Consider the following 11,195-nt stretch of genomic DNA (forward strand, 5'->3'; position numbering starts at 1 on the left):
CCTCTTCTCCTTGGCATCCCCAGGACTGCGCACAAGCCCAGAATATTGCAGGAGTTAGTAAATATCTGCTGAATAAATTAATTACCAAAGACACATTCCCACGAGCCAGCTACTTTACTGAACTGCAGGACTCTTGCCAATAAAGGTATCTTCTTACAAAATGTCGGCTGCTATGACATTAAATGCACTGAACAGAAATCAGAGCTTTTTCAGGCCAACCTATTTTCCATATGGTTCTGATTTCACTCATTCAACAAAATACTTACAGAGTACCTACTATGTGCCAAAATGAATGTAACTTTTCAAAAAACTTTCCATTTCGGGGAACACAATTTTTGAGTATCGTATTTCTCCCAGAGAATACAGTAAAACCTAACAATGAGGCAACTCTTCACATGGAAAGAAAAGGAATTACACACACCCCTGAAAAATTAATGCAAACAAACATTGATTGAGCTGCAATGGGACTTTATTTTTAAAACCAACTATGTGGGGAGGGGCGCCTGGGTGGCTCAGTTGGTTGAGTGCCTTCAGCTCAGGTCATGATCCCAGAGCCCTGGGATCCAGGCCTGCATCGGGCCCCTTGCTGAACAGGGAGCCTGCTTCTCCCTCTGCCCCTCCCCCTCCTCATGCCTTTTCTCCGTCTCTCTCTCAAATAAATAAATATATATTTAAAATAAATAAGTAAAACCATCAGAGGCACCTAGGTGGCTCAGTCAGTTGAGCATCCAACACTTAATCTCAGCTCAGGCCATGATCTCAGGGTCCTGAGATGAAGCCCTATGCTCAGCAGGGAGTCTGCTTCTCTCCCTCTCCCTCAGCCCCGCTCCTTGCTCTCCTATGCTCTTTCTCTTTATAAAATAAATAAATCAATCTTTATTTTTTTTTAAAGATTTTATTTATTTATTTGACAGAGAGGGGGCAGCAAGAGAGGGAACACAAGCAGAGGGAGTGGAAGAGAGAGAAGCAGGCTTCCCGCTGAGCAGGGAACCCGATGCAGGGCTTGATCCCAGGACCCTGAGATCATGACCTGAACCGAAGGCAGACGCTTAATGACTGAGCCACCCAGGTGCCCCTAAATAAATAAATCTTTAAAACCAACTATCAAAGTACTACTTGAAATTGCTACATATCACTAAGTCAGTCAACAAGCATTTGTTAAACACCTCCATGTTCAAGGAAGGTGAGTAATTCAAATAGTCCTTGCCCTAAGACTGCACTGTATCCCAGGGAAGCTTTGCTCTGACGTATTACATACACAGAATTAAAATCCTAATCCAGGGGCGCCTGGGTGGCACAGTGGTTAAGCGTCTGTCTTCAGCTCAGGGCGTGATCCCGGCGTTGTGGGATCGAGCCCCACATCAGGCTCCTCCGCTATGGGCCTGCTTCTTCCTCTCCCACTCCCCCTCCTTGTGTTCCCTCTCTCGCTGGCTGTCTCTATCTCTGTCAAATAAATAAAATCTTTAAAAAAAAAAAAAAATCCTAATCCAGGGCAGCACACACAGTGTGCTCCATCCAGAAGGAGAGGAGCCCTGAGAAAGCAACCATCGCCTGCACTTTCTCCATTTCTAGAATCATTAGCCTCAATTAGCAGAAATTCAATAAACCCACAGATGGTTCCATTAATATTTAAAATACAGTATACCAAAAGTGCCAGACTGAATCTGCATATACCCCATCTGAAGTCACATATGTATGTACTCACACAAATAAACATCTGCATGGCATGTTCCCAGTAAGTGGGAACCCACTGAAAAGTGGTTCAGGTGACCCCAGGGGGACAGTATCCAAAACGGAAGCCGCACTGCCGACCTAAGCCTTAACTCCCAAGACACTGCAAGAAGCCCACAGAAGCAATGAGTACACTAAAATATAAACAACTACAAACTTCCACAATTTTAAACCATAAAATTGTGGTCCAAGTTCCGTTTTACTGTTTTCAGAGGTTGTGCTAATTCTGCCTCACCTCACTTTTGTGTCAGAGCAGAGCGGAGTGGGGCAGCCCAGGGAGCTGTTTACGCTATCCTATTTTTGTTGCGCTTGTTATTTCTTGCACATGATCAAGCTAGAACCATGGATAGCTCAGTCCACATTAGGGTCAGGGCACAAGAACATGGGGGAAAATCCATTTTAGGCTGTCTCCATTGGCTGTTTCCAGTCTGGGGACACCCCTCTCCTGACCTGTTCATCTTCCACCACAAATAAACCTCGCAGACACATCCAGCCCTGGGACAGACCAGGAAACCATCCACCAGGTCCTCCAGAATATCCCCAGCCTGAGGCATATGCTCTGCCCGCAGATGGCCCTGGTTCCTCCCAAGGGAAGCAAAGAAACAGCCCTGTGTCAAAGGCTGACGTAATGTGCCCATCTCAGCTAAGGGCCTGCAACACTCTCCACCCCAAGCAAAGCTAACAGCAATCAGTGGCCTGAGCACCCCTCTTCAGTGCTGCCCTTCCCCCCTGGGTCATGAACACAGCCCCAGGGCGAGGGGCAGAGCAATACAGTGGCAGTATCTCTGGGTGAGCTAAGCCCTCCCTGTACCTAAGCGCCAGGGCCTTTCCCAAGTACCCTCTGCTGGCTCTAGGACCCATCTCACCAGACAGGAGCAGCGTTCATATCTGTACTGGCCTGTCCCTCAGAGAAAAGGCAGATCACTCATCATTTAATGCTTCCCAAATACCCTCACTCATCACTAATCCCCGAAACCCAACAAGCAAGGCCACCTGTCAAAAAAAACACTCCACTGCCAGCAAACAGCACCCTAAAGGACGTGGCCATTAAAGAGATTACCATCTAAGGACAAGGGAGTTGGGCCACAGATGGACCCTGGATAAGGCCAGGCTCTCCACGCGGCTGCAGCGCAGCTCCTGGCGGGGAGGATCCAAGCTCACTCCTGGACCTGAGGAAACACCCACCAAGGAAGGCAAGACGATGACTGCCCCTTCACTAAAGGCCCCCCAAGTGCTGTGCCACTGCAGTTTCCCCAGTGCTTCTGCGGCAGTCTTCTGCTCTCCCCACCCAGTTTCCTGCATTCATCTGAGGACTCAGGTAAGGCCCGAGGCAATCCACCTCTGAGAAGCTCAGCTTTCTTACAACTGACAAAAGCACCCAGGAAATGCCCATTTTTGCACAGTTCTAAGCACCCACTGCAAAAACAATTTTAGTGTAGAAATAATGATTCCCATTCATGTTTTCTCGGGCCAGGACCAGAGGGAAGAGAATGTGGCATCCTGCTTTCTCACATAACCTCCTGCCTGTGCTGACTCGAGGCTGAGCCTGGGCCCCAACCCCTACCTCCGCCCAGATCAGCTCCAAATCGCTCACCATCTGTCTCTGCGGCATCCACCCCATGTGCCTTCAGCAGCCCAGCCTCTGGAGGCCCAGCACAAAGCGGGGCACTCTGACATAGGAACGCAGCCAGCCTTGGACAGATGGGAATCAGAAAGCTGCCTGGGGAAGGCAGGAACCGGACAGGACTGGACTGAGCAGACCTGCCCCCAGTCACTGATGACTTTGAGAAAGACCACTGAATCACAGCAGGAGAAAGGAGTCCCTGGTATCCCTCCACTGCCTGAGAGCTTACCTACCCACCACACCCTGGCTGACCTTGAACGGATTATGCAAGCTCCACTCCAGCAAAGGAATGAAAATCCAGCCCCATACTGGAAGCTCAAAGGGTAGAGATAGTATATCGCCCAGCATGGCCTGCATAACACTTATGTAACCTCCACCTGGGGGGGACATAGCTTCCTTGACTCATCAGTTGCCTGGCAGTGACAGCTGCTTTGCTCCCAGCGCCCCCACCACTCCCACAATGCACACCTACCCCCAAATCACACCCTTGAACTCAAAGCATCCCAGAACCTGTCATGCCTAAATTTATCCGAAATATGTAAAAAAAACTATGTGTCAAAGATGACAAGCCCTGGCACGTAGCAGATATTCAATATAAATGTCTGTTTAATGAGTAAATGTGCAAGGAGCAGGAAAAAATTTTTATAGGAGGGAAAAAAAGAAACTTAGTATCTGACAAGAGCCTCGCAGTAAATGACAATGTAGCCAGGCAGGAGGCTCTCCCTCTGCAGGGAAGTTGCAGGGGGACCAGGGACAGGGGGCGGAGAGACCCACAGCCAGCACCCTCCACCACCACCGTGGCCTAAGGAGAGCTCAGCTCAGGCTAAGGAGACCAAGTGGCTTCAGAAGTAATCACTGCCACTTCTGACCTCAGAACAAGGCGTGGACTTCATTCTATGGCCCTCAGGGAACCACTTTAGAGCGGATGACACATCTGTGTTTGAGAGGCTCACCCAACAAACAAATTGGCAAACATGTAAATGAAAACATCTACCGTTGGTATGGAAAATGGTCACTCCTGTTCACACCAAGGTTAAGTAGTTTGTACAGTACAGCCCCTTTGGAGACAGCTGCTGGCCTGTGCCTAAGTGGGCATACATTAACCTAGTGGCAATTCTACTGCCAGGAGCCCACCCAAGGCACCCAAAGATGTTTCATGAGGATGCTCACTGCAGCATTACTTACAACACACAAGCCAAAGACAACCTAAGTGGCCATCAACAGAAAAATGAATGAATAAAATTAGAGTACTTGCAAACTAAGGCGTATCAAAAAGATCATCAAAAAGAATGAGATGGATTTATGCATGGTGGCAAAGCAAGCTATCTTTGATACACAGCTGAACCTTGGACAATACAGATTTGAACAAATCTACTTATATGAGGCTTTTTTTTCAATAAATACAGTGTAGTACTGTAAATGTATTTTCTCTTATGATTTTCTTTTTTTTTTTAAGATTTATTTATTTATTTATTTAACAGAGACAGCCAGCGAAAGAGGGAACACAAGCAAGGGGAGTGGGAGAGGAAGAAGCAGGCTCCTAGCGGAGAAGCCCGATGTGGGGCTCGATCCCAGAATGCCGGGATCACGCCCTAAGCCGAAGGCAGACGCTTAACGACTGCGCCACCCAGGCGCCCCCTCTTATTATTTTCTTAATATTTTTTCTCTAGCTTAGTCTACTGTAAGAATATATAACATACGTAACATACAAAATACGTGGTAAAATTGACTATGTATTGGGGGGTGGGGGAATGAGATAGACTGGTGTTGGGTGGTAAGGAGGGCACGTATTGCATGGTGCACTGGGTGTTATACGCAGCTAATGGAGCATCGAACTTTACATCGGAATCTGGGGATGTACTGTACGGTGACTAACACAATATAATAAAAAATCATTTAAAAAATTTGACTATGTATTATCCATATGGCTTCTGGTCAACAGCAAGCTATTAGTAATTAAATTTGGGGCAAGTAAAAGTTATACAAGGATTTTTGACCGCATGGGGGGTAAGTACCCCTAGCCCCTATGCTGTTCAAGGGCCAGCTGTAGTTAAATGAAAAAAGCAAATCACAGACAATGCGTAATTCCACGTTATTAAAGGAAAACCCTTTTATATACACATTTATAAGTTCACACATTTGTGAAGGATGGAAAAGCATGTTGAAAAGCTACAAACCCATTTGCAAATTGTGGCTGCCTGGGAGTTTACGGAAGGAGTGGAGTTAAAATAGGATTTTCCATGTTTATTACACTTCATTATTTAAGTTGCTGGTACATATTGATAATTTTTTTTAAGGACAGAAAACCAAAAAATCCACCCAATGTGTGTGAAATTGAGCTATGTGGCCTTCATGACACCACAGTAAATCACATTCTAAAAGACTGTTGCAGTAAAGTGGCCAAAAGGAAAAGCCGTGTGGAAAGTATCTATCTTGGTTCCAAGAACAGACTCAAACTACACTGAGACGGCAGGGTTAACAGCAAGGCCTATAGGGGAACCACCTGTGGCTCTGGCCACCCTGACCAGGAGGCAGGAATAGGACAGAGTTCCCTAATCTTAGGGTACATGAGAATCGCCTGAGCCACTTGTTCAAAAGCCTCCTTCCCTCCCTCTCAGCCTTTCCCAGCCTAACAAACAGGCAGGACAGCACTTTCGTCTGCAGAGGCAGAAGGATCCAGGTCCCCTCGGAGAGCTAATCACCACTGCAGTGCTTGACAAAGGGAGCAGGGTAGCCTTCAGCTCAGTCAGGAAAAGTCTTCTGAGTGAGGTTAACACCCAGGGGGTTGAGAGACAACATCTGCAAGGGCAAGAGTGCAACAGGGCTAGGACCTGAACACCAGGAGCCACCCTGCCATGGCACTTCCCAGCCCATCCCGGTGCCCAGGCAGGAGGGTACAGCAACTACAAGGAGCTACGCGCCTGGCAGAGGTTCGACCAGCACCAGCCTCTACTAGCTGTGTTTTAACTTTGCACAAGCCTCTGATAAACGTAGACTCCCAGGGTCTCATTTTGCCCATCTATAAAATGGGTCTAACAATAGTGCCTTTCTACCGGAATGACTGCAAAGACGAAGTAAGTAGGTAGGCAGAGCATGTAGGAATGTCCGGCACACAGTGAGTGCTCCAGAAATGGCAGTGCTAATCATAATGCATTATTCTGGATATTCTTTCTTTTTAATACTTTATTTATTCATTTGTCAGAGAGAGAGAGCACAAGCAGGGGAGCAGCAGGCAGAAGGAGAAGCAGGCTCCCTGCTGAGCAAGGAGCCCCATGCGCGGGACTCAATCGCAGGACACCTGGGATCACAACCTAGGCCGAAGGCGGACACACTTAACCAACTGAGCCAATCAGGTGTCCCTATTCTGGATATTCTTTGTTTGCCCTCCGGATCCACTTTCCACCTCTATCCTGATCGTTATGGACCGCTATCAAAGGCTATGGTTGGTTCTGGCCAACAGGAGGCACCAGACAAAGATGGGAGAGCGAGGCTGGGGTACTCATTCCCTAAGCTCCCTCCCTCCTGGGCCTCAGGTGGGCACTGACTACTTTCCAAGGCCACAGCTCCTGCCAAGGAGCCCCACCCAGGTTCCAAAGGACCCAGAGTGGGGGTGGGGGGACACATCACTTGTCAGGTGCTCCACATTCTGCTCACACTTTTGCAAATGATCCTTTCATTACACTTTCTTTGATGACCACACCTAAGTGTGCACCTGATTCCTACAAAGACCCTGACCAACATGGCAATCCCTCCATCACCATCACCATCCTGAATTTCCCTTAGAAAGGGAAAATTGTAGGAAAGCCTTTGGTTCTGCTGTTTCTCTTAACAGCATTTGAGGTGGTTTGAGCAAAACTGGGCCAGCATATAGGAGCATCAGTCCAGCCAGGGATTAGAACTTTAAAAAAGCACCTCTCCCAACTCTGGGGACCAGGAAAAGCAAGTTCCCCAGTAGGAGGCCAGCCCAGTTCTGAGAGCCCATATATTGGACCAACACCATCAGAAGCCTCCCCACACACCCTCATCCCACACTTTCTCACGAAAAAGGCAGCCCCTGGTTAGGTCTACAGGATGCTGGCAAAGCCAACGTCCTGCGCTCTGATAGCAAATCTGTGTTCCCAGTGCAGCTGTCCTTCCCTCCCACTCCACGACAGTCTCACACTGGGCAGCCCAGCTTCCTAGCATTGCTTCTATTTTAGAACACTCTGGGAGGTAGGCCACCACCAGCAAAGTCTTCCAGAAGAAACTTCAAGACAATGTAACTGACTTGAGGGCACCCATCAAGGGAAGAAAAGCCCGGGCTGCAGGCAGCATGTCAAGGTCTGAGTCCCAGGCGCACACAGGGCTGCCGCCTGGCCTCAAACTCCTCAAGTTCCCTGGAGCCTCGCTACCTGGCTTGACCCAGTGGGGTTAAAACAAACAGTGCTTGGAAAGGTAGATTTGGGAGTAAACAGCCCTGAGTTCCAATACCACTCCAAAACTCTCTAGATATGTGACCTTTTTTTTTTCTTTTCTTTGTGAGGACTGAATTAGATTGTTAACATAAAATACTTAATACAGGGGCACCTGGGTGACTCAGTCGTTAGGTGTCTGCCTTCGGCTCGGGTCATAGTCCCGGGGTCCTGGGATCAAGCCCTGCGTCTGGCTCCCTGCTCCGCGGGAAGCCTGCTTCCCCCTCTCCCACTACCCCTGCTTGTGCTCCCTCCCTGTCTGTCAAATAAAGTCTTCAAAAAAAAAAAAATACAGTGAATAGTATCTGGGAGATATGCAACAACCACAGTATTTTGGTAGAGGTTTACATTTTATATATTTCTTATTATAATTACCAATGCTATGCAAGTTATCAAAAGGTCACCCTCAACCACAGGGTCCAGAGTCCTCCCTGACCACAATGAGGTATTGTTCAGCGGAATATTCTCCAGGTCAGTCCTAGAATGCCTCCTACTTTATTGCAGAAAAAACTGACCTTTCTCCTGACCCCCAGAGTCATTGTCCTTGCAACAAAGAGGAGTGACTCCACTGACTGCAATCCACTGCAATCCACTGACAGCCAGCCTACACCCAGCCATACACATGTTCACTCCGACCAGAGTGAAAGAACACTCCTCCACTGAAGAGCAAATTCTATCTTTCAAAATGCGATCACATCTATTAGCTCGTCGAAGTGGCCCCTTGGTATGGCAACCTCAGTGTGAAACCGCCAGCACTGAAACTAGCCAGGCCACGCCCTGGATCCCAACTCCGGGCTCAAGCCTCCTGACCCATGAAAAGGAAACAACAGTACCTCTCGCCCAAGGCTTGCAGGATGGTGGATTCAATGTCACAGAGCATATGTGATGCCCCCACGAGGGTGCTGAGCAGGCTCTCAAGAACGACTGTTTTGATGACGATGATCAAACAGTGAAGACACTGAGGAACAAGACTGACTTGACCTGTGATCCAGTGGCTCACATCAGAGTGTCGTGAACTCAATGTGCTTTCCGAGACTCCTTCCAGCACAGTTCTGGGTAAAGGGCAGAGATACCCAATCACCCATACCCCCAGGGAGCAAGCAGTGAAAAGGGGGATTGTGCCCAGGCCCAGCTGAGGATCCCACTGGCCACATTTCCTCAGCGGCTACCAGAGGACTCTGTAGGGAGTCCAAGGCTACAGACCCTCCGAATACCCTGAGGGGCTGCCTACAGGCTTGGGCTGGCTCTGAACCACACACATGCCTCTCTCAGTCACCACCAACCAAGAGGTCAGGCCATGAGAAACTGCACCAAGGGCAAAGTGAACTGCAGGCCTTGGGAGCACCTTACCGGTAGGTAAAGGTGGGGGTCAATGTCCCTCCTTACCACCAGCTCGAAGCGTACTGTCCACATCTGCCTAGCGCCCATTGGGGCCAGCAGCCCACAGGCAACTCCTCACTATATGGTCCTGCTAAGCTGCTGTGTTTGTGTCTACAGATGGCCCCTATTATAGTATAGAATATATTCTATTACAGAATAGGATACAGAAATAAAACTAAGTCATCAACATGAGAGCAGTTGACCCCAGGGTCAAGCTCACTCTGGACAACTCCCGCAGAAGTTACCAACCCATCCACCATCAGAGAAGGGGAAAGGCAGAGGCCCAAAACCTTAGGGGAATCCCATTCACCTGGGTCACCCTCCCCTGCAGGCCCAGCAACACCAGTTCTACAGGTTTCCCACAGGACGTGAAAAGTCACAGAATGAAGGTAACATGTTTAGAGCAGTGATTTCAAATTAGGACACAGTTTTACCTCCCAGCGCTTGAGGGCTGTACATTCCACTGCAGCTCTTGAAACATGTGTGACTCTCTGCTAAGCAAGGCTATTTTCTGGAAGCGAGTGAGATGTGTGTCCTTAGAAACGATGTCCAAGATCAAGAGACTACGGTCTGGGCCTGCAGCCACTTACGTATGTATGCCCATTCAATAATTTCACAAATACTCAACGAGCACCTACTATAAGCCATGTGCTGCAATGCAAAAAACTATCCTTCCATCAGGAAGGGTGCTTTGCCTCTTGGATAAAAAGCAAGAGTGCCTTTACCCCCACAGACCCTTCTCGTACCTACTGTGCGCCAAGTGGCACCACCCCAGGCACTGAAAACAAAGCTGCACAGGGCTTAAGCCTAACACTGTAAACTCAGTCCAGAGCTGGGGTGGAGAAATAAGGCTAGCCCTGGGCAGTCTGCCCTGGCCTTGCCAACTGAGTATTAGGCAAAGGAAGGGTTCATTCTCTATCTCCCCCAGAGAGGTGAGGCTGGTCAAGGGCTAGGCTTCCCTCAGGTCAAACAGAGCTAGGCTTCCCTCAGCTCTGCACCCACACGCAACTTCCTGCTTCAGCCTGACCTTGTCTGTCTATAAACTGAGGATTTTTCATGAATTATCCTGAAAATTACTCAATGCCTGGCACACAGGTGCTTAGTAATAATGTTTAAAACAACAGTGGCTATGTTTATTGAACCCTTTCCAGAACACCACGTGGGGTAAAAATGGTCTGCAGAAGACGGGCTAATCTTCCCAAAAAGCCTCAAGGCTGTCAAGGTTTCTACCGAAGGCTCTGCGTTAACCAACTCATTTCATTCTTCCCAAAAACCCAACGAAGTAGAGCTATAATTGCTCCTATTCTGGAGATGAAAACTCAGGCTTAGTATCGCCCCCGCTGTGTGACCTTGGACAAGTCACTAGGATTGCAGTCCTGAAATCCAAGGGCCCTGAACCACTTCCGTGAAAGCACCGCCACACTCGGTGAATGAATGAGCAAACGAACCAGGAATCCCTCCTAAGGCCAAGGAGGCCACATCCGCTCCCCGCGGGGCGTCCTCCCCCAAGGCCTAGCCTACTGCCCAGGCCCCAGCGGCCTCGACTCTCAGCCTCCGGTTCCGCCCCGTAAGAAGGTGGCACCGGCGGACAAGTGCCGGCCGCCAGCTTCTCTGGGCGTGGACCAGACAGGCCGGACAAGGCGTGCGGAGCTGGGAGCGAAGGGCCACGGTCGTCACAGGAACTCATCCCCGCGGCGACAGCATGGCCCTCACACGTCCGTGGGAGCGGCGAGCGTGGGTGGCAGGCGGTCCCCCGCCCGACCCGCGCTGGCGGGATCCAGGGCCAGAGGCCGCCGCCGGGAAAGGTCACCTAGACCTGCAGCCGGCCTGGCCTTCCCGCAGCGGCCCGTGCCCTTCCGCCCGCAGGTCCCCGCAGGCTCGAGTCCCAGCCGCAGGCGCCCCCTGACGTCCCGCCTCCCGCTCCCCCTCCCGGGCCCGCTGGCCGCCGGCCCACGCGGCCTGCTGTGCCCGCCGCTCCCGCCAGGCCCGCGCGGGCGCTCCCGCTCCCT

General features: G+C 49.8%; 1 protein-coding gene across 1 annotated transcript in view; it reads right to left on the reverse strand.

Annotated features, from left to right (window-relative positions):
* Positions 1 to 11,195, reverse strand: part of VDAC1 (voltage dependent anion channel 1) — a 28,791-nt gene that overhangs the window by 17,086 nt on the left and 510 nt on the right. The window lies entirely within an intron of this gene.

Source organism: Ailuropoda melanoleuca, chromosome 3 (assembly GCF_002007445.2).
Source record: "Ailuropoda melanoleuca isolate Jingjing chromosome 3, ASM200744v2, whole genome shotgun sequence".
Taxonomy (NCBI): Eukaryota; Metazoa; Chordata; class Mammalia; order Carnivora; family Ursidae; genus Ailuropoda; species Ailuropoda melanoleuca.